At 42.6% G+C, this 20,467-nt stretch overlaps 1 protein-coding gene across 3 annotated transcripts in view; it reads right to left on the bottom strand.

The window, feature by feature from the left end:
* MAP2 (microtubule associated protein 2) overlaps positions 1-17,455 on the bottom strand; it is a 186,720-nt gene extending 169,265 nt beyond the window's left edge. For all 3 annotated transcript variants that reach the window (XM_068407184.1, XM_068407182.1, XM_068407183.1), the window contains exon 1: positions 17,436-17,455. The gene's annotated coding sequence lies outside the window, so the exon portion shown is untranslated. The remainder of the gene's footprint in view (positions 1-17,435) is intronic.
* Positions 17,456-20,467: the final 3,012 nt, after the last annotated feature.

Below are 20,467 nucleotides of genomic sequence, written 5' to 3'. Positions count from 1 at the left end.
GGAGTTCGGTAACATCCCTTCTGCACAACCAGAAATCCAGAGCAGAACGTTTAAGCAGACAGACAGCACACAGCAATATTCACACCTAAGAGTTTTGGCCACAGCCAAGAAAAAAAAGGTCTTACGTAGGAGTATAACTTTAACCACATATGTAATCCCCTAGAGTTTATTTATGGGCTTGAAAATTAAGAGCATACTTGATTATTTTTCTGGAAGGAGGAAGCCTATGATTTCCTAAAGTGATGGGAAATAGCAGCGTTCCAAGGCAGCTTTACTTACTTTATTATTTAATGTCCACATTCCTTTGTTTAGCACTTCCAAAATAAATGCCTTTAAATAGTCCACCTGCAGCACTAGCTATACAATTGATTCAATATTTTCCAGTCATCCATGGTTATTTAAGTGCAAAATGAAATCAAAATAAACACACAACAGAAGCAAACACATTTGGAGTTCAGAAACAACAAAATACCCCTCCTGCTCTTTAACATATTTTCCAGTCATACCAAAGTATTGTTGCTAGAATGCAAGTGAATGAGGCCCTCCAACCCCAAGGTAATTTACAAAACAGTTCATGGAAGGAAAAAAAAAAAAAAAAAAAAAGGAGGAGGGATTCAGAACAGAAATGTCATCTTGCTAGTAACTATTGTTTCTCTATTGAGTAGTTTCCATCGGTGCGGATGATTCACAGCAAACAGCACTGCCAGCCTGCCCCCAGCAGTATTTAGTCAAAGTGATGTTGCAACTCTCAGGAATAACGCGCAATAAGCGTATGATTTCCTGCAATGAAATGTCAGCCCCAAGTCCAACACTATTGCTGTGAAGGCTGCAGCTATGCCTAATGAAGGCCAGAAACACTCCCCACGTCCCCCAGCGATGCTTCAAAGGAATGGTGGCACCTTGTCAAGAGGGCAGAAGTCACACCTCTTCTCAAATCTGCCACTCTGATGATCTGTTGTTGTAGTACAGAAATTTTGCCAACATTTCATGTGAAAAAGGGCCACTTCAGCACACTTTTCTGAATGTATTTTATTTCTTCAAAATACATGGAAGCATTTGTTCACTGAAAGCTAACAAGTGTCTTAGTGCCTTGAAGGACCAGTACACAGAAACCAAGGGAAAAAACTGAAGGCAATTTGACAAATGCTTCCCCTTCCCAAGATCAGAGCACCAGATGTGCTCATCCTAAAGCAGACAGGTTAATAAACATTTAAAACATAATCAACAACCTTTCAAGACACAAATGTAATGGGAGGAAAATGCAACTGCTGCTAGATCTGACTTGTACAAACTGTGCTTCAAGATGCCAAATGACTCCTGGGGCCAAGTTCTCAGCATCTATCGTCAACTGTTACTATCTAAGAAAGCAGGGATGTTCATCTTCCTAATTAAATATCTAATTACCCTACTGTGGGCTCAAACCAGGGCAACTGTTTGCAAGCACCAAAATACACGTCCACTGTCCCTTAGCTGGGAAACCCACCCTCTGCTTTCTGTGTATGCTGCACTCTTCTGGCATTTTGCTTGCAGAATATGCAGCTTTCTTGATCCAGTTCAAAAGTGTGATTTGCAAAGTCAAGGAGGATAAAAAAGCATGCCTGAAGAAGGACCAAATCTTCTCCAAGTAAGGTCACAAGGCTCCAAAGCTGACAGTATCATCTGTGGAACAGTAAGTGTCACAGCATTACCTTGCTTCCCTCCTTTTGTATTTCTAGGAATCTGGCTATCAGAATGCCTTTCCAGCGCAATTTCTAACATCATAAAGTTGTATCTCCAGCCCACTCTCCTGCATGATGTTAACTGTTTTTTGAAAGGTTTCCAGACTCCTAAAGTCTTGGGAAAAAGTTCAAACAGACTGAGATTGGTTTTAGACACACACACGCCTTACAGCATGAGATTTCTATAACTGCAGCCAAAATTTCAATTTACTTTAATAGAAAGTGACTGTTCTAAATGACTCCCCTCACATCTCTACCCTCCTGCGCTTCTACTCAGATCTCCTTTCATTTCCTCACTCTGCCCATCCATTCAGACCTTCTTCACTGGCACCAGGCTTTAGATTGCTGGATTCTTCTCACACCCTCCATGTAAGGCTCCCCAGCTTTATTTACTGGAGCCAGGTGGGTATCAGGCCCGCTACTGCAACTACTTACGTGCTCATAGATCCTTATTCGCATGAGTGACATGGTACCTCAATGTAAGTGTTTGCAGTGTCAGGAACAAAACAATTTTGACTACAGTAATACAGAATTACTTGGCTTTAGCTCAGCAACGATAACCAGCACAGCCAAGGCTTCGCCCTCATCTGCTCCCATCAGCTGATGCTGACTTTACGATGTGGTGTAAAAGCTTTAATTAAATGTGATCAGGATATACATTACTTTCATGGCATTTGCTGGTGCCTTTTAAAACCGTAGCCTGGTGGCTGTGTGTAAGAACCATTATAGTAACAGATTGCCAAATGGAAATATCCCTTTTTTTTTTTAATAAAAAAAAAGAAAGAAACGAGGAGGGAGAAAAAAAGAAGAGAAAGGCAGTAAAAATAGAACTGGCTGGAAACCAGAGACCACAAGAAGAGCAGCCTTACAGGAAATTGCCCTCATCAGTTACTAGATGGGGGATTTTTTCCCATGTATTACATGGATCACGCAGAGACAGGATGGTTTTGCACACACTCAAAAAAGCGTATTATCATGGGACAACCCAGCTTGCAATCTTGTATGGTTGGGAAGAAAGGGAAGGGAGAGGTTGTTTCTCTTCAGTCCATACCAGCAAAGGAGAAAGGATCCTAGAAGATGCCTTGTTCGCTGCATTAGCAAGTTTCAGCTGCTGAGTTTTAAAATAAAAACATTAAAATGTTTCAGTCAACATAAAGCACCAAAACAAATTCAACAAAACAGTAACATACACCACGGAACAGAGGTGTAGGGCCTCCGACTTCAGTGGTTCTACTCATATGAGGAAGCATTATTCATAGTAATAATGTCTCATTTGTTCAGGTCTTTACATGCTGTTTCAACGCAGAAGTATTACACCTATTTTCACTGTGCCACTCTAATTGAGCTTAATAGCATATTACTTAACAAGGTCTACAGCTACAGGCAAAGCTTACCTATTGCCTTTTAATACAAAAATGCTACATTTCCTAACCTGCCAATACGAGTGGTTTTGTCACAGAATGAGCAAATGTTTGCACAAATGTGGCTGCTGTTGCATGACAGGGTCTAAGCCATGAATGAACAAATAGCTAAATCTCCTCCCAAACAGACAGCTTTTGTGATGTGCAATTATAATCACAATTTGGCTCTATCGTCTGGCTAGGACTTCAAGCAGCTTTTACTAGTTACTTCTCGGTGTTCTGCAGGCAGTAAACCGTAGGCTTCTCTCAAAAAAAAGGCCAAACTATTCACTGACAAATTGTTTTTGTTTACGAAATCAGTTCTCTGAACAGCAACACTGCTAATAGACATGTAACAACAGCACACTTGCTCCACGGTTCTGCAGCGCAGTAAGTGGATCATTAGCCCTATTTTTAATACTGCTTGAGGTCACCTGGGAAGTCAAGAGCAATGCTGGGTTTTGAGCACAGCCTGCCTGATCACCTCTCTCCCTTTCTGTTGGCCATGGGACCGATATACACAGAGATATTATATCGTGCTCTGCCCCATATCACAGTGTCCAAAGCCAGTCGTGGTCACACAGAGAGTCCTTCTACGTACACAGCAAACTTTGGATCAATCCTACTATCACGTTAATAAAGAGCAAGAAAAGCCAGGACTGTTTTCCAGCACTTACTGAACTTCCGTTACCTCATTGACCCATTTTTTTAGGCTGGTTCTATTATTTTCATTATGTGGCTCAAAATTATCATTCCTAGAAGAGCCATTCACCAGCTTGGACTAGGCAACTCTCACCACCTCAGCATCTTTTTTCTGTACTTAAGTACCACATTCTGCCCCCCATAAGCACACTAACTCGTACCTTCTTCCCCAAACACTCCCATTGCTGCACCGCAGATCCAGCCCTGCAGCTCTTGCACAGCCAGAAGAACCGTGAACAACCAGCAATGGTGCTAAATCACAGAAGTTAGCTAGGCTGCAGCTGCGGATATGAAGGCCAAAATTTAGATCATAATGAAGAGCTGGTCTGAAGTTACATGAAACCACAAGATTTAAACATGTAACACATAAAACATCTGGTCTAGAAAGCCTAGACAAGTTGTTGGATTCCCTGCCCAAATGCACAGGCCAGATGCAGCATTACTGTCACCTTCCGGTACTCACTCCCAGAATTAAGTAATGGTCAAAAATTACAATAATTCAGCACTTAGGTTTTTAAGGCCACTGTTATGCCTGTTTTAGATCCTTCATAATACAAGCGTGCACCAACTGCTCCTATATTTCTCTAACAAGTATCTTTTTCCACTTGTATTTTAAAAGAAAAACATTTTGGAGAAATACCCCATAATATCTAGAACTGTGTTTTTCCCCAATACTTGCCATGAAATTGATACTGAAAGCTCAGGAGAAATACTTAGGTCATAATCATGTTTGAAAATGAAAATCTATCATCCAGCAGCTAGCGAACAGAAAAGGGGATCAGAAAGTTACTTTTACTAAAAGACAATTTAAAGTTCTAGATGTTTAAGACACTGCCTCTCCCTTTATTCTCCACCAGCATTTAACACCTGAAACCAGCACCATTCCCACCTACATGAAGACACGCTTTTACAAAAGGTGAGGCTGAAGGCAGTGCCTGTCTCTGCTGAAGAGCCTTTAAAACAATTTTGGACCCTGCCCATCAGGAGGCAGGTCGGAGGCTCTGACCAGACCCTTGCAAAGCTCATGTTTGCTAGGCTCCTCCTCACTCGAAGGGCAAGTTGTCTCTACTCCTATATCATGCATGGCTATAGGGACACTACAAGGTACTGTAAAGTATGAGAACTGTTAAAAATGAAGGTCATGAAGTTTTTCACTGGTTCTTTACATGCAGGCCATGCTGTACTAACTTTATCACAGCAAATTCCCTATGAATTCAAACAAACATGTAAGGAACAGCCAGTCACTGTCAGCCTTGTTCTCCTTGTCGAGGGCAGCACCAGCATACGTCACCTCTGGAACCACATCTACAGGGAGCTCGGGCACTGTCCCGTCCTGTCCTACAGCACAGCTCATTTACCTGGCGCTGAGCACTGACCTTATGGGCATTTTTATTTCCTAGCTGCTGCACTCCCTGCAGCTTACACCGTTCCTGATCTAACCTCATGATGGTAAATAGTCACTGCCTGTGCTCTGCGCTGAGGCAAAATTTTCATCTGCACTGCTTGATTTGGCATAGTTTTCCTAGATTTTGTTATTCCTGCCTGAATAAACTACTTCCTCATCTCTTCATGACTTTTTTTCTTTTTTTAAGTTCTTATCTCTATTTAATATCTTTTCCACCCCATCTCCTTCAGCACTCAGGAAGCCTATGGACACCTCAGCAGCTAACCTGTTCTAGATAAGAACATCCCTGCTACTTACCAATTAGTTTCAAAGAAGAATGCTACAACAATCTCTGCTCTGCCCCAAGAAGCAGAATAAAGGTCACGCCTTCTGCTGCTTTCCTGCTGATAATCCAAGCAATCTTTCCTGTTCAATTTGCAATCAGCACTCAAAAGTCCTGCAGGTTAAAAGCATGTCCTAGCACTATGCAGCACAACTGCATTACATGAGATGAGACACACAATCACAGAGGCTCTGTGGAGAGACACAGTGCCCCATAAAATACACAGACTGGTCTCTGCAATGGGGGATGTGCACGGGTGCAAGCATAGCACCATCCTCCCGACACCTCACCAATACACTCGTCCACTGGTCACCAGTGGAGAAGAAGGTCTGCAGCATGCTTTTTAATCAAGTGGAGATCAGAAAACATCTCCAGAGAAGGGCAAGATTTAAACAGGAGAATCAAATACAGTTTTAAATCAAAGTGGTAAATGTGACAGCTCCAATGCATACGTATTGAGACACAGAGTTCACGTAACCCTACAAAACTATGTAACGTATTTGCAGAAGAAATCAGAGCCTTTCTAGAAATGCAAGCACTGACATTTTACAGGCTGCTTCTCAGGAACATGGATTTATTTCACAGTTAAAATATTTTGTTCAGTCTGGAGAACAGTGCAGGAGCAATCTGACCTGACCAGGTCCCAAGCCTTTTCATTAGCACAGCAGCACCACCTTTGCTAATCCCCTGCTCAAAGGAGTCTACTTTCAGACTCCTAAGATGAGAGATGACAGCCTCCTGAGATCTGTTGCTCTTGTGAAAGTTGATATGAAAAACATACTGTGGGCTAATATCTCCTGAGAATGTCTTCATGATGTCTGCACTTGCAAATGCAAAACTCAGATTTTCACCTCGCTTCCCCACATCTTCCAATTCCACACGTGCCACTGCTGAACGTATACCCGAATCCCAAGTTCCAACTGCCATATAAAGCTAATTAGGAAGCTAATACTGCTTCCTAATTGAGGAAGACACAGCCTAACAGAGGCAGGGCAGTGTCTACTCTGCACCATTACAGAGAAGGACGTACTGACCAGCCCCTTAGCCTTGCAGCATTTAAAACAGAAAAATACCCTGCTGCTTTTTGAAAATTACTAGACCACCTCACAGTCACTCCACTTTCTCTAAAAGTCCCTCTGTCTTTTTTTTTTGTTGTTGTTGTCTTTTTTTTCTTCCCTTGCAAGAGCAAGCTTTATCCACAAAGTCATGCACTTTAAAAATGCCCTGAACCCACAAATCACAGTTGCCGTGCCCAGGCACTTGATTCATAACCACAAGAAAGCTGTCTGAGGCTTGCCTACTCTCTTCTGCCCTGACGCTAATTCTAAAGATTAAAAATGAGATGCAAATTGCTTCTTCTGCAAACATACTCTGGAACCTTCAGGACAGCTGGGTAACCTTCAGCCTCAGCTTCATTGTTTACCTGCAAAACCTGTATCATACAGGGAATTTACTACCCTTTGCAACTCCCATGCCTCTCTCCTCTCCATAACTAAGCTGAAGTATAGCAAAACTGAGGGAGCTGGGGTTGTTTAGCCTGGAGAAGAGGAGGCTCAGAGGTGACCTTATTGCAGTCTACACCTACCTGAAGGGAGGCTGGAGTGAAGTGGGAGTTGGCCTCTTCTCCCAGGCAACTAGCGATAGGACAAGAGGGCACAGCCTCAAGCTTCGCCAGGGGAGGTTCAGGTTGGACATCAGGAAGAATTTCTTTTCAGAAAGGGTTATTAGACATTGGAATGGGCTGCCCAGGGAGGTGGTGCAGTCTCCATCTCTGGATGTGTTTAAGAAAAGACTGGACATGGCACTTAGTGCCATGGTCTAGTTGACATGGTGGTGTCAGGGCAACGGTTGGAGTCAATGATCCCAGAGGTCTGTTCCAACCTGGTTGATTCTGTGAAAATACAAAACCCGTTCACACTCGGGGAAGAGCTCTAAGATCCTACATCTGTGTAACATCAGTGTCACCAGATACAGGCTCAAGAAAGTAGCTTCTGGAAACACCTTACAGAACAGGAGCCTTCTTAAGGCAGTCCTTAACCTGTTGCTTATGGGCAGATACTCATTCAGGTTGCACAGCAGTAAAGAAGCACTCCAAAAGCCTACAATAAAGTTGGTCACAACAAGGAGGTGACACAACTGTCTGACATGCTTCAGTTAAAGCAGCAGACAGCGTGACATTCACATTTGAATATGTCCAAAGAGATTACAGTTTAAAAAAGACTGCACCAACTATGTCAGTGGCCAGTGTCTGTGATTCATCAAACAAATACGGCTCCCAAAAAGGAGTGCTTCCATCTACAAAATTAATCTTTTCAACTGGGAATACAGGAAATGCTTCCACACCAACAGCACCCCCCGCTGTGCCAGTCAGGGCTTTCAGTCTTTTCACAGCTGTAAGGACTCACTGAGGAAGGGTGGGTGAATTCAGCATGAAGGAAACAGACATCCTGCTCCTGACTTCCATCTAAAAAATACCAGAGTTCATCAATCAGGTCCTAGCAGGGAGCTGGGCAGGACAACTGGTAAGCAGCTTCTGTTTGCACATTTGTTTTTATCGTCCTCCTGAGTGGAGGTTTTTGCTTCATTACAGTAGCCAAGAAAATGCAGAGCTGCTTCAGCCGAGGTGCAGCAGAACACACTTTCTTTTCCTTTACCTGTTTTCTTTCAAATGATTGCACTTACCCCAAAGAACACAGTGAAAAAAGTAACATTTCCCCACAGGGACAAACAGGCTACAGGATTTCTCCAAACTGCAAATTATTTTATTATTTGTTAATGATTAGAAGTGCTGTAGAAACAGACCAAACACTGCAAACTCAGCTCTAGATTTTGTTTCGAAATATCCTTTAAACAAAAGGTGCTCTCCCCTGTACTGCACTTGTAAAAACAGAATCACTTTTGTCCATTCACAGTGAGACGTGAAAACCATTTTAAAAAGGGAGGGAATTGCCCATGACGGGCAGAAACAAACAAGCCAAGTTCCTGCACTACTGTACTTTGTGAGACTTGCTTCTTCCGTCTCACACTGTGACAGATGAACACTGAAAGGAGTTTTACATCTTGTTCTGTCAGCATGAGACACCTAATAAATCCCAAGATATAGAAAACACCCAGAAGGCTTTTTTTCCGGTTTCTTTTGGTTGCATAATTACAGGCAGTAGTTACTACACTCATGCTACTTCACCCTCTGCCCTTGCAGAAATACCAGGCAAACAATGTGAAAAACACAAAAGATACCAGGGGAAAACCTAATTGCTACGTTTCGTGTAAATATAGGACAGCTTTCAGGCATCTGTCTGGCTTGTACAGGATCCGGTGCTATTCCTTCCAGAATGGCTTGATCCAAGTAATTAATTTTCTTACATGGTTTATTTGCATAAGACTGTGAGACACCTGACAGCAGGCAAAAAGCAGCCGCAGCAGCAGGTGCTGCACTGATCTCAGGCCTCTGTGCTGACTAACACCAGCACAGATGCTGATCCCGAGGAATACCTAATCGCAAGAAGAAATCATGGAGACATGCTGCTGCGTGATGTCTTCCCAACCCTTCACACTGAACCAAAGCTGAGGTTCCCCGAAGCTGGGTCCTCACATCACTACCATAACTGGCTGTTGTTTTAAATTTGGTGGGCATTACACTCCCAGACAATGCGACTAGCCTAACCAAAAAGAAAGCAAACCCTCCACCATACGCTCACTATTACCGCCAACTCTGAGACCAGCAGTAATGAGAACAGCGTAAAGGCTTTCCTGTTGCTATGTTACAGATGTTGCTCGGTATCTTCATGGTGCATTTCTGAGACTCAAGAGCCTGTTTGCTTGCCGTTATAAATGCATGTGGGTGCAAGTCTGTTGAAATCAACAGAGCTACAGCAATTTCAGAGATAAATAAGCAACTGGTCCTGATGCTTCGAGCTTTCTAGCACAAACACAACACGCACAATTGCTTTCTGACATGAAGAGCTTAAGCACAGCAATCTTCAGTTCCAGCTCTTGCTTATTATGAAAATGTGTAATTGTTAATAACAAAAACACTGGCAGAATCAGTCAGAATTTTATTTCTAGGTCAGCTCCCACAGCTTACATATGAAACTTGCCTTTGTATTTGCTTGAGAAAAGCAACCGCTTCCTACTTCATGGGTTGGGGTCCATATTTTCTCCTTCTGAGCACATTACAACATGCCTCAGATGCATGCACCCCTGCTCTAATTAGAAACAATATACAAGTTTATACGTGTGCCTGTCCATACTGTTACTGTTTGCACTATGGAGCTGTTTCTTAGCTGTTACATCAGGATAAGCTGTTAATTAAGATGTACAGTGGAAATAGGCACTTTGATGGAAGAGACAACAAAGCACTGCATGGGGTGCAGGAGATTGGAGTCTGACCCCAACTGGGCCACAGACTTGCCTACTGTCCGCAGATAATATTAATGTCTTGAGACATGCCTCGTTTCCTCACATGCAAACTGGAAATACCAGCGCTCCCTTTGTACTTCAGGAACGGATCTCTATGGTGGCTTGCTCCTCTTGCATCCTCTGACTGCCTCAGCTCTGGAACTAAACACCTTCATAGAAAGAGTAACATGGCATTTGTCTGGCTCCAGAACTCAGCGCCCTGGTCACAGGGGGCCAGAGCAAAGACGCAGGGAGGTACACTGCTAGGGAACACGGCCTTCCCTCTACCCACAGTTTTATATCACGAGTTCAAACTCATTTGAGACTCAGTGCAGGTTTGTTGTTCGAGACAGTCAGCCCCTGCACCTTTCCATTCACCTCCCATCCCATCTCCATGGCAAGGATTTTTGGGAAGGTACTATGCCCTGACTGGTGTTTTTCCAAACCAGCCCCAGGTTCAAAAGCCTTTCCCCAATGCAAACATTCAACTACACAGAGTCTTGCCTCCCACCTGGCTCCTATCCCCACTGCACATATTCCTAGAACCTTTTCTAAAGGAAGATCATTATTTAGTTCAGCAGGTATCTCAAGAGAAAAAAAAAAAAAAAAAAAAAAGAACAAAAGCTTATAAAGTTCTGGATTTCAAATGCAGCACCATTGTGATGCATTGTTTCTTCCCTAGCTCTGAGCTTTTGATTCAAATAGCTGGAAAGAGCAGTCCAAGCGCGACAGCTCAGCTAAGAGCGCATCAATCAGTTGAATTCGTGCCTACAATTCTGTGCCACAGCCAAATCCCTCCTAGGATTGCACTTAAAAACTGAGGACTGTGATTTTCACGTTTTCAGCCACACAATTCCCTTCAACTCTTGTTGAAAAGGGGGGCCTTTGGAAGCCTCAGATCAAAGGAACCACCATTGCAGCATCAAAGTGTGAGATAACAGCATTTATATCACGGCTAGCAATGCAAAGCACCATATTGCACATCATGTGGATTATAACTCTATCTGAGATAGATAAAAACAGCAAAGCGTAAACAGCCCCCTGTGCAACAGTGGTTAAATAAGGATGATAGTGACATAAACCTCTAAACAAGTATTCTCCTCTTTTTTGGTCAGGATCAAAATGTTATGAGGTCTCACTAATGCCCAGCTCTTCCATCTCCTAGGCTAACATCCCCCATACTGAATCAGACTGCATTCCCTAGAAGCATAGGGCTGACTTGATTTCATCAGGATCTGAGACACCAGTCCTAAGCGGACTAGGAATTATAAACCCAATGACTTGACAAAGTTATTTCAGCTACACACAAATATCCAGAGGAGAGGTAACAGAAGACATAGGACTTGTGTATCCTAAAGAGTGTTATGCATTTAGTTCATACAGTAAAACAATCAGATTATTACAATAGGAAAAAGGTAAATAAATTCCAAGGATTAACAGTGGGGTTTCACATGAAAGTTTAAAGTGAAATAACTCCTGCCTTTTTACATTGCTCAGACAAATGAATTGAAGCTCAGATAAATGAACCGAATTCTACAATTCACCTTTCAAAGTCTGAAAATCAAGAATTTAGTGAATGGCTCCCTTTAATACCATATGCTTCCAAGGTGAGAAGCAACACTAAAAGAGATACTGTAATGCCTTTAGATAATAAGGCATGTTTATGCTTGCAGCAGTCAAGACCTGGAAGAAAAATAACCTATTCTTCCTGTGACTGTAATCTCTTTTCTCTCAGGATGTCATCCCTTTTCTCGCACAGACCTGGCCACATGCAAAATCTGACATTCTCTTTAGGCAGAGCTGCAGTCAGACCTTCCATACTGCCCTATCAGATTAAATAGCTTTAACCCTGGTTCTGCTGTTACTCGTACCAGTGGAAAAAAAAGCAAGTGACTTTATGGGAGAAAGGAAAGACTCTTGACTTATCACTTATTGAGTGGCAATAGTTCCAGAAACATGTGAGGACATAAGGAACGGAGATAAAAATCTATGAACAGGACATGAGTCAGGACTGTAAGCAACAGAAAAGCTTCTTAGTGCTACACACCGAAATGCTTTCTCCCAATCAATAACAAAGGATACTCAAGTCATAAAGGCATTACAGCCCTATGCTCAAAGGTTGTAAGTGAAGCAAACCTTGTAGATAGAGATAACATCTCCTACAGCTGCGGGGGGGAACACCAAACAAACAAGAGAAGCTTTTAGGATCCAGGTCTTCACCACTCACCTGCAAACTTGCCTGTTTTTCGTGCTATATCAGATAACCTCATAAAAGATGGTTTCTCTCTCCAAAGAGACTTGTCTTGATTAATTTAAACGTTTCAGATTAGAATTAAAGGGCATAACTTCTCCTCTTTGATACAGTCTCAGAAGACATCACTGCTGTATTATAAAGAAAGGGACTGGCTCCTGCTCCCATTGAAGTCAAGAGCAAAACTCCCACTCATTGCTATGGCGAAGGATCTAATCAAAATTGTTATTATCCTACTGCCTCCCAGCCTCCTGGTATGGCACACAGGAGGTAACAAGGGATATGTTTTTACCCCACTGAATTACGAAAACAAGAATTAAAAAAAAGTATTGTAAGGGCCTACTGGCTGGTCTATCAATTTATTCCACGTAAATGAACCGCATTAGAGAGTGTTTCAAGATTGAGCACTAAGTAGAAGCAGACACTTGCAGTTCTACAATATGTTGTTTCCTTTTAAAAAAAGTTGTGTACCACCTGTTCCTTCCACTTGCTGTTTTTTCCCCAAAGACATTGCTGGCAATGGAATCAGTCATTAGAAAACAACCCACAAACATTTACTTGGTTAACTAACTAGCACTTGGGAGCTGCTGGCATCAAGAAGAACAACTTCCTCAGACACTCCCTCAATAAATATTCTTCTGGCCCTGCCTCTGGGTTTCACATCTGGTGTCTGGTAGAACATTAACTCAAGCATTTGCTACCACTCAGAAAACTGCTGCTTTTTTAACTCTACATCTTTATATGTTGTACGTAAACCCAAACAACGAAAAACAGAGTGGTCTTTAAAAGGGCACCTGTTTTTGTATATCCATAATCTCAGGCTTTGAATTATTTGAGTGAGGGGGGTTCAGACATGTACTTCCAATGCCCAGATGCACCTGAAAGAGAACAAAAACAAGCCAGTTCTGCTGCTGTGCAATATTGACTTACCTATGCTGACTTCATTAGAGCCATGACAACTAGAAATCCGGTCTATCACACTTAACACTGCAAGCATAGCTGGTTTACAGTCATAAGGGTGCCAGCTGGTTTGCCTGCACTACTGGAGAAAAGATACTACAGCCATAACCCTCATTCAACACCTCCCACTTCATTTCCTTCCTGGCACGGGCCCAAGGGTAGATGGGCCCAAGGGTAGACGGGCTTCCCCGGTCCCCATCTGACCCACAGGCTTCTGGGGAGCAAGGTGTCACGCAGGCACCCTTCCTGCCTTCCACGTACAAACACAGGGAGCACTGCACAGGTCTGCAAGGTGCGCTCTCAGTCCACAAGACAAGACTGGTTAACATCGCAGTTTGGTGGCCTCCATCCTAAACTGCTGGATGCAGCCCAGGACACGTTTTTCTAACTCTTCAGCATACTGGCCAGACTACAGCCCTCCTGCTACTCAGGGCTAAGAAGATTGCCCACCGACAGTGCAAGGCAGTGTGCTGCACATCCCGGAAAAGTGCTGCTGTGGGCAAACACCACAAGAGATCTCTAGATGGAGAAACTCTGCCTCTCTCTGCTCCCGTGCTGGAGGGCTCCTTCTTACGAGAGGAGCACTTGGAACAGCAATACAAGGAGCACTTCCAATCAACTGGATTTTTTTTTTTTTTGTAAGCTCAAGTTCCTTGTAACTTCAACATGAACAGCCAAGGCTCAGTCTAAATAGCTTTTGCCTCACATGACTCTCTCTCTAAGGTATTTAGCAGCCCTTAGTATCAAACCAAAGGATGCTGGATATGATGTCGCTGCCTTCAACAGGGAAACGGGTCTGGCTGTCTCTTTTCCTTTTTCATTTTAGCACAAAGAGAAGAATATCAGACAGAAAATCTGTAACAGAGAAACGAGTGGGCCTAAGGATAACATCCTCGTTTGGCTGCGTGGACTGTCCTCACTCCCCTGTACAACACACGTGGCATTGCTCCCCTCAGGAAGCTCTGCTGTGGGAGCTCTTTGCACTGCTGAATCCCTTCACACCTTCTGTTCTGAGCAGCAGAGTAGGAGAGACAGGTAATGATATGTACATGTGAGCAGCTCCAGAAAATAACTTGAGGTGCATAACCTTACACTGGGAACTAGAGAACCAGTACACCCTGGTGCGATGACACCTAGATTTCTCCAAGAGATCAGGTGCCTTACTACAATCATTTATTTGCTGTGCTATAGCAGACCACTTTTACAAGATAAACAGACCAGAAGAGCAGCAATTTTAAAGACAGAAGCATAAAAGACTCCATGGCAGAAGTGGTGGTGATCACAGTTCTCATTATCACTCTTTTAACAGTATAGAGGTAAATGCTCGTCTACATTTGTCTGTTTATAAGGCTTGTAAGAACATCAGCTCACTCAGTTTCTTCATACCTCACATACAAAAGAGAACAGAAGTGTCCAATCACCAAAGGCTTCTCCTAGATTCAGTGGAAAGAGAGTGGTTCTCCGGCAAATGGCTCAACCGCACGTGACCTTCACAGCCCTCCCGAGGTGCTAACCTACAGACTCTGCTGACTGCAGGAGGAGAGCAGGGCAAGCACACTTCTTGCAAGCAGCAGCCACTCACATGGGCCTAATGTTAAGCTAGGCAATGAAGGTCTTCGGGCTTTTAATAAAATTCTCTCAATTTTTTTGTTCACACCACATGGAAATTCACCATGAATTAGTACAGATCAGGGAACTATTTCCTACATACAGTCATGTTCTTCCTGTGAAACATTCTGATAAGATATAAAAACATGTTTTTGTTGCTTTCTTTTCTTTCAGATTCCCAGTAAAACACAACCGTTGAACTTATATTTCACATTTTGTTTTGAGGATTTGGGTTTTATTGCCTTGCAAGTACAAAAAATTAGGTAATATTTAGGTTCAATATGTGCCTGAGTTTGAAGAGACAGTCCTGAGACAAATGATCTTGCTTTCATTCCTTTGTGCAAGATACACAACTCCTATGTGATGGGCAAGGAGAAGGAAGGTGCTTTGGGGCAGTCCAAAAGCAATGCAGAGTCGGACCAAGAAATGGGTGAAGATTTGTTCTGTTCCATTACCTGGGTTGTGTACAAGGTTAAGAGAGGGTTATAAGGAAGGCTATTGAGACAAAAGGGAGAGCTGAACATTTAGCATGCTGTGAAAAAGTAACGTGATTCAAACATGCCTTAGATTCACACAGAAGAAGAGGGAAAGATAGAAGAAATAAGAAAAATCAAAGTTTAAAGTGTTTATTCAGCCTTGGTCTGAGGCTGCTCCTGCAGCCTGCACTCACTGTTTGATCAGCTTACTAAAATGGGATTTAGGCAACCGATTATTTAATTACAAGAAGCTTTTTTACTCTCTGTTCATGCAAGAACACCTCTTTTCCACATTACAAACTGAGCAGCTCAAACATAGCTGAAAGTACCCATACTCTGGGTACAGGGAGAATTGGATTACTACTTACTTCTAAGAGCAGACAGGAGTTCACCTATCCCTTTCAGCTGACAGCTCACCAGCCTGCACTGACTTTCCTGGTTACAGGCATCACTGTTTGTGATGAGCTTTTGGTAAGAACAGACAGCACATTCAACACCTGCCATCAAAACTTCTGATGCTCAGACTTGCACCAGTGAATTAAAATGCAGAATGAACTCTCCTCAATTTCACTGTTGTTCTTTGAAAAGAGCACCACCAAACAGCTTCATCTACACTTTAAGCTCAGATCCTCAAATCACTCTCTTCCATTACAATTATTGGGCTTAGCCCAATTACAGCTTTGAAAGACCCGGCTCTTCCTGACCATTTAACTTTTTGCCTGATGAATCATGTTCAATGACATGCAGGGGCTGACAAGGAGCAGCTAAAAGAAGCGTCTTGCACTCACTGAAATCAAAGCTAGACCTTTTCTCACTGGACAAGGATTAATACCATGAGCAGGACCTTGGCAGTTTCAAGTATGTTGACAACTGCAGGCTTGCTGCTAAATTTTCACACCTTACCTGTTTCTCTTACTGCCTTCCACAAGCACACATGAGACAAGGCTTACAAGACTACTGCAATTCTTTTTAGCATCTTGAAAATACAAACAGTATGTCTGCACTGCAGCCTGTCACAGTTATAACGCAGTATTTAGTAGCTGGCAACAAACACTGCACTCTGAAATACCCAGCAGAGATACTGTCACTCACTCTCCTGCTGTGGGCACGTACTCTAGAAAGACTCATGTCTTCAGACATAGGAAAAAAGAACTATGACCTCCAAGACAGGAATGAGGGGCTGCAATAATGTTTGTGGCCAGAAGAAACTGCCCCCAGCACAGATGCAGGCAGCACATGTCCCAGTTTTGACTCCATTCCCCACCCTAGAAAGAAGGGCAAGAACCAACTCCAGGAAAGAAAAAAAAACAAAATAAAACCTATGACTTCATTGTGGCTGTGCAGTGTGACCAGATAAACCCAGTGCTTGAAAACTTCAAGTAGCCAAGATCAGCACTTTTCTTGGCTGAAGAGGAATGACCAAATAATTGTTCTTGCAACAACCACTGGATAAAGTGAAAATGGTATTTACCAGCTCTCTGTGTTATTTTTCACCTGAGCCATTCAAATAACCAAAAGTTGTCTGCATCCATTACACAAACTCTCCTCTGAACAGATAATGCCAGGGTGCAGTGCGAAATTCAGGGATCAGCATTTCTTTGCATCTGTGCTGTGTTGCAAATTTGTGCATTCCATAAATAATCTCAGTAAAACATCTGAACAAAGCAGAGCAATGAACCGTCAGACAAGGTGAGCATGTGGTGACTGACAGACAAGTATTCAGCGCATGTTGCTGAGAACATTCTTGGCAACCATGAACCCTAAATTTGAAGTGCGAGAAGAGAAAAATGTCACATCATAGATTCAGCTTGCAGTGCTGCATTCAGCAGCACCGGCTTTTGGATAGCTCAACTCGTACTGCCAATAGGACACTTCCTACAGAAAACAGATACCAGCACAAAAAAGTTGGCAAAAATCCCAATGCATTTTTATTTTCACTTAAGTTTCCACCTCTGTGCCATAAACACTTTCACTGTGCAGCCCAGGAAATGTACACATTCTCTTTGTTTAAAACACCATCAAAGTACATAACTCACGTACATGTAGACGTAGGAGGAGTCCTGCAAAACTATTTGGTTTTGTTAGAACAAGTGAGAGAGATTCATTAGGCAATCCATCCTAGTAAAGTTGAGACATGCAGCATTTCCAGTGCTCTGGAATGACTGATAGGAGACCAACAAAAACAGAAAACCCACCTTTAGGTGTCGTCGTCACGTTGTCAGTCACAGGATATTTTACTTCAGGTTTCCACACTCTGAAACAAAGAAAAAGCTCTCAGTTAGCGGCACCTATTAAATGGAAAAGGCTCTAATTTTATTAAATGAATTAGAGACCCATGGATTGCAACATGTGATTAATAAAATACCTTCCTTCTCTGCTTTTGGTAACACGTGCACAGTTACACCGAACTTTCCATTCCAGTGACCAGAATCTCTCCTGCTATCATAGCTTACATCCCCTCGGTATGCATCAGACCATGTCCCACTGAAGAGCATGTATCTAGATTCACCAGGGATGATTCACCAAAAATTACAAGAGATGGCAACAGCAACAACAAAAAGTACACGGAGTCAGCAAATAAAGAACATGGTAAATTAAGTTCTATTACCTAAAAGCTTCCTTGTGTCCAGAAATCCCACAGTTATACCGCACAGTAAAAAATGATGTGCTTACACCTGCAGACCAGACTGATGGGACCTATAAATTGAATATCATGTAATTGAGTATCATGTACCACAGAAAAGCTGCAACAGGGAAGTGCTGCTGAGCAGTCACAGAGGAGAATTCTCTCTGGTGCTATACCTGTTTATTGCATGACCTTGGGCACATCCTTAACTACTTTGTGCTCTAGTTACTGCCATATCTTACGATGCGTATAATATCATTGCAACAGCATAAATGAGGATTAATTACTGCTTTGCAAATCCTGGGAAAGGCTGGGCAGGGGAGAAGCACCTATAAAGTGCAAACTGTTGGTATTTACGAATTGCATTGAATTGCCCAAGAAGGAAGGGGAACAGACAGACTTTCCTTCCCAGCTTCAAGCCAAGAGCCATCAAACGGACCATTTTCCAGTACTATCACCCTTAATCAGCATGCACCCTACCTGAGGAATTAACTTCTGCCAGAATGTGGGTAAGAAAAATCACAGCTAAACAAAGGTATATAAGATATTCACTGGTTGACAGGGGAAGGGTGGGGAGAAGATAAATGCTAGCAGGAATAAAAGCATTTTGTACTTTCAGTCAACTTTGCTACATCTTACTGCACACATGAGCACAGGGATTGTCACTGAAAGCAATGGGAGTCTTGTCTCGACTTCATCATACTTAGAAATGAAGCATTTCATTTCACAGAAAGGTAGTGAAGGGCAGATTCAGCGTCTCACCAAAGTTAACTTGAGGCAGTGGCTGAACCATGAGTGGAAAGCAAGGACCCTATCCCTACCTCCTGCTTTTAAGCATGGGGCAACTTTCTGAAAGCGAAAAAAAGGGTAAGTCTGTATTGCACACCACTGGCATAACTGAGGATAAAAAGATGCAGGTGTAACCAGGAGAAAAGCAGAAGAAAACTCAAGCTTAACTGTTTCTTCTTTCCTCCCAATATTAGAGAATGAAAAGTCAGTTCTTACAATATGCTGGCCAGGCGTGGTCCCTATTATCTTTGGTTAATTCCATATGTCTGAGAAGGAAATCAGCTCTAATCCGGTTAGACTTGCTAAAGGAGATTTGTCTAAGGCCCCACCCCCAGATGCAGTGTCAAGCACCAAAGATTTGTCATTCTTTAGGAAGATGCTATTTGTCCAGACACTGTTAATAATGGTCAGCAAAACACAACCATCTAACAACTCATATATAATATTCCCCTCTTAAGCAAAACCCCATTCAGCACCTCCTAATCTCTGAGGAGCTCCCAGTCCATATTCAAAGCAAGAGATGAGTAAGCATGGTACCAGCAGGATCCCTTTTACAAAGCTTCTGATGAGCATATATGGACAAGCACACAACCCTGGCAACTCCAGCAATCAGGACTTCCAGCGTCTTGAAGGCCTGGTCCACAATGTTTACTCCTTGAGAGACTCTGGACTTATCCTAATATCTTGGGTCACGATAAAAAGGGAAAAAGACTTGTTGCCAGCAAGATAATATGGCTGTGAAACACCAATCAGACACCTATTTACTTTTCTGCTACAGTTACACTCAGTTAACTCTACTTTAGGAACTTCAAGATTTTCAGAATCACAGCCCTGACTCATGCAGCCTGTGGTGAACACCCAGGATACATTCAGTAAACAACTGCTAATAAAGTACTACGCCAATTGCTTGACTCTGAGAAAACACAATTAGCACTGTTACATGTTGGCATTTTGTCTTCTGAATACTTTTTGGCTAATAAAAATCGGGAGTTGTTCTTAAAGAACATGCCTATATTGAATAATTTATCTAACCCTTTCCTGTAACTACAGTGGCATTTGCTAATGCTGTCAGCTTTTATGTTAAGTTGGTGTTCCTGCAAGGAGTCACACTGACAGATGTGGTTAATGAAGTCTTTCACTAACAGCATTCCAGTAACATGCAATAGGAAAATAAAGTTGTCCAGTATTTCCCATCTTTCAGCCTACGCTGGCCCTGATAGAGGGGCACGTGCTATGAAGACAGCTGTGCTTATCCCAAATATCCATTGGCACAGCTGCACACACCAAGATCTTTTAACACCCTGGGTACGTTTCATTTCAGAAGATGGAGTTGGTTTGGCTAAAAGGGAGAAACTCTTTGAAAATCTGAAGGCAGGAGATGGATTGGGTAATGGTGATCATGAAATGACAACACCAGCTATTCCAACAGAAGGAAGGAATGAGCGTAGCAGATTAAGGGTAGTGAAACTCAAAAAGAAAAAGAAGATAGATTTCAAGCAACTCTGCACAGGTCAGCAGGGCTTCACGGGAGGCCAAAAGAGTGCAGGAAAGCTTCAAGTGCTGGAGATTGAATAAAGATACAAAGGTAAACTATTCTGTGGCAGAAGAAAGCTGGGACATCAAATAACTACAGTGCTGACCACAACAGAGAGATATGTTTAAAGAATATTAAGAAGAGGCTCATGGAGGTAAGTCAGCTGAAAGATGAAATTAAACCCCAATTTTTTAAATTATGTTTAAAAAAACCAAAACAAACAAACAGAAAAAAACACTCCCAAAACAAAACCACACACTAATGGATGAAACCACTGA

Source organism: Nyctibius grandis, chromosome 9, assembly GCF_013368605.1.
Source record: "Nyctibius grandis isolate bNycGra1 chromosome 9, bNycGra1.pri, whole genome shotgun sequence".
In the NCBI taxonomy this organism is placed as follows: Eukaryota; Metazoa; Chordata; class Aves; order Nyctibiiformes; family Nyctibiidae; genus Nyctibius; species Nyctibius grandis.
The sequence above is the reverse complement of the archived record's forward strand: the minus strand, read 5'-3'. Positions and strand labels throughout refer to the sequence as shown.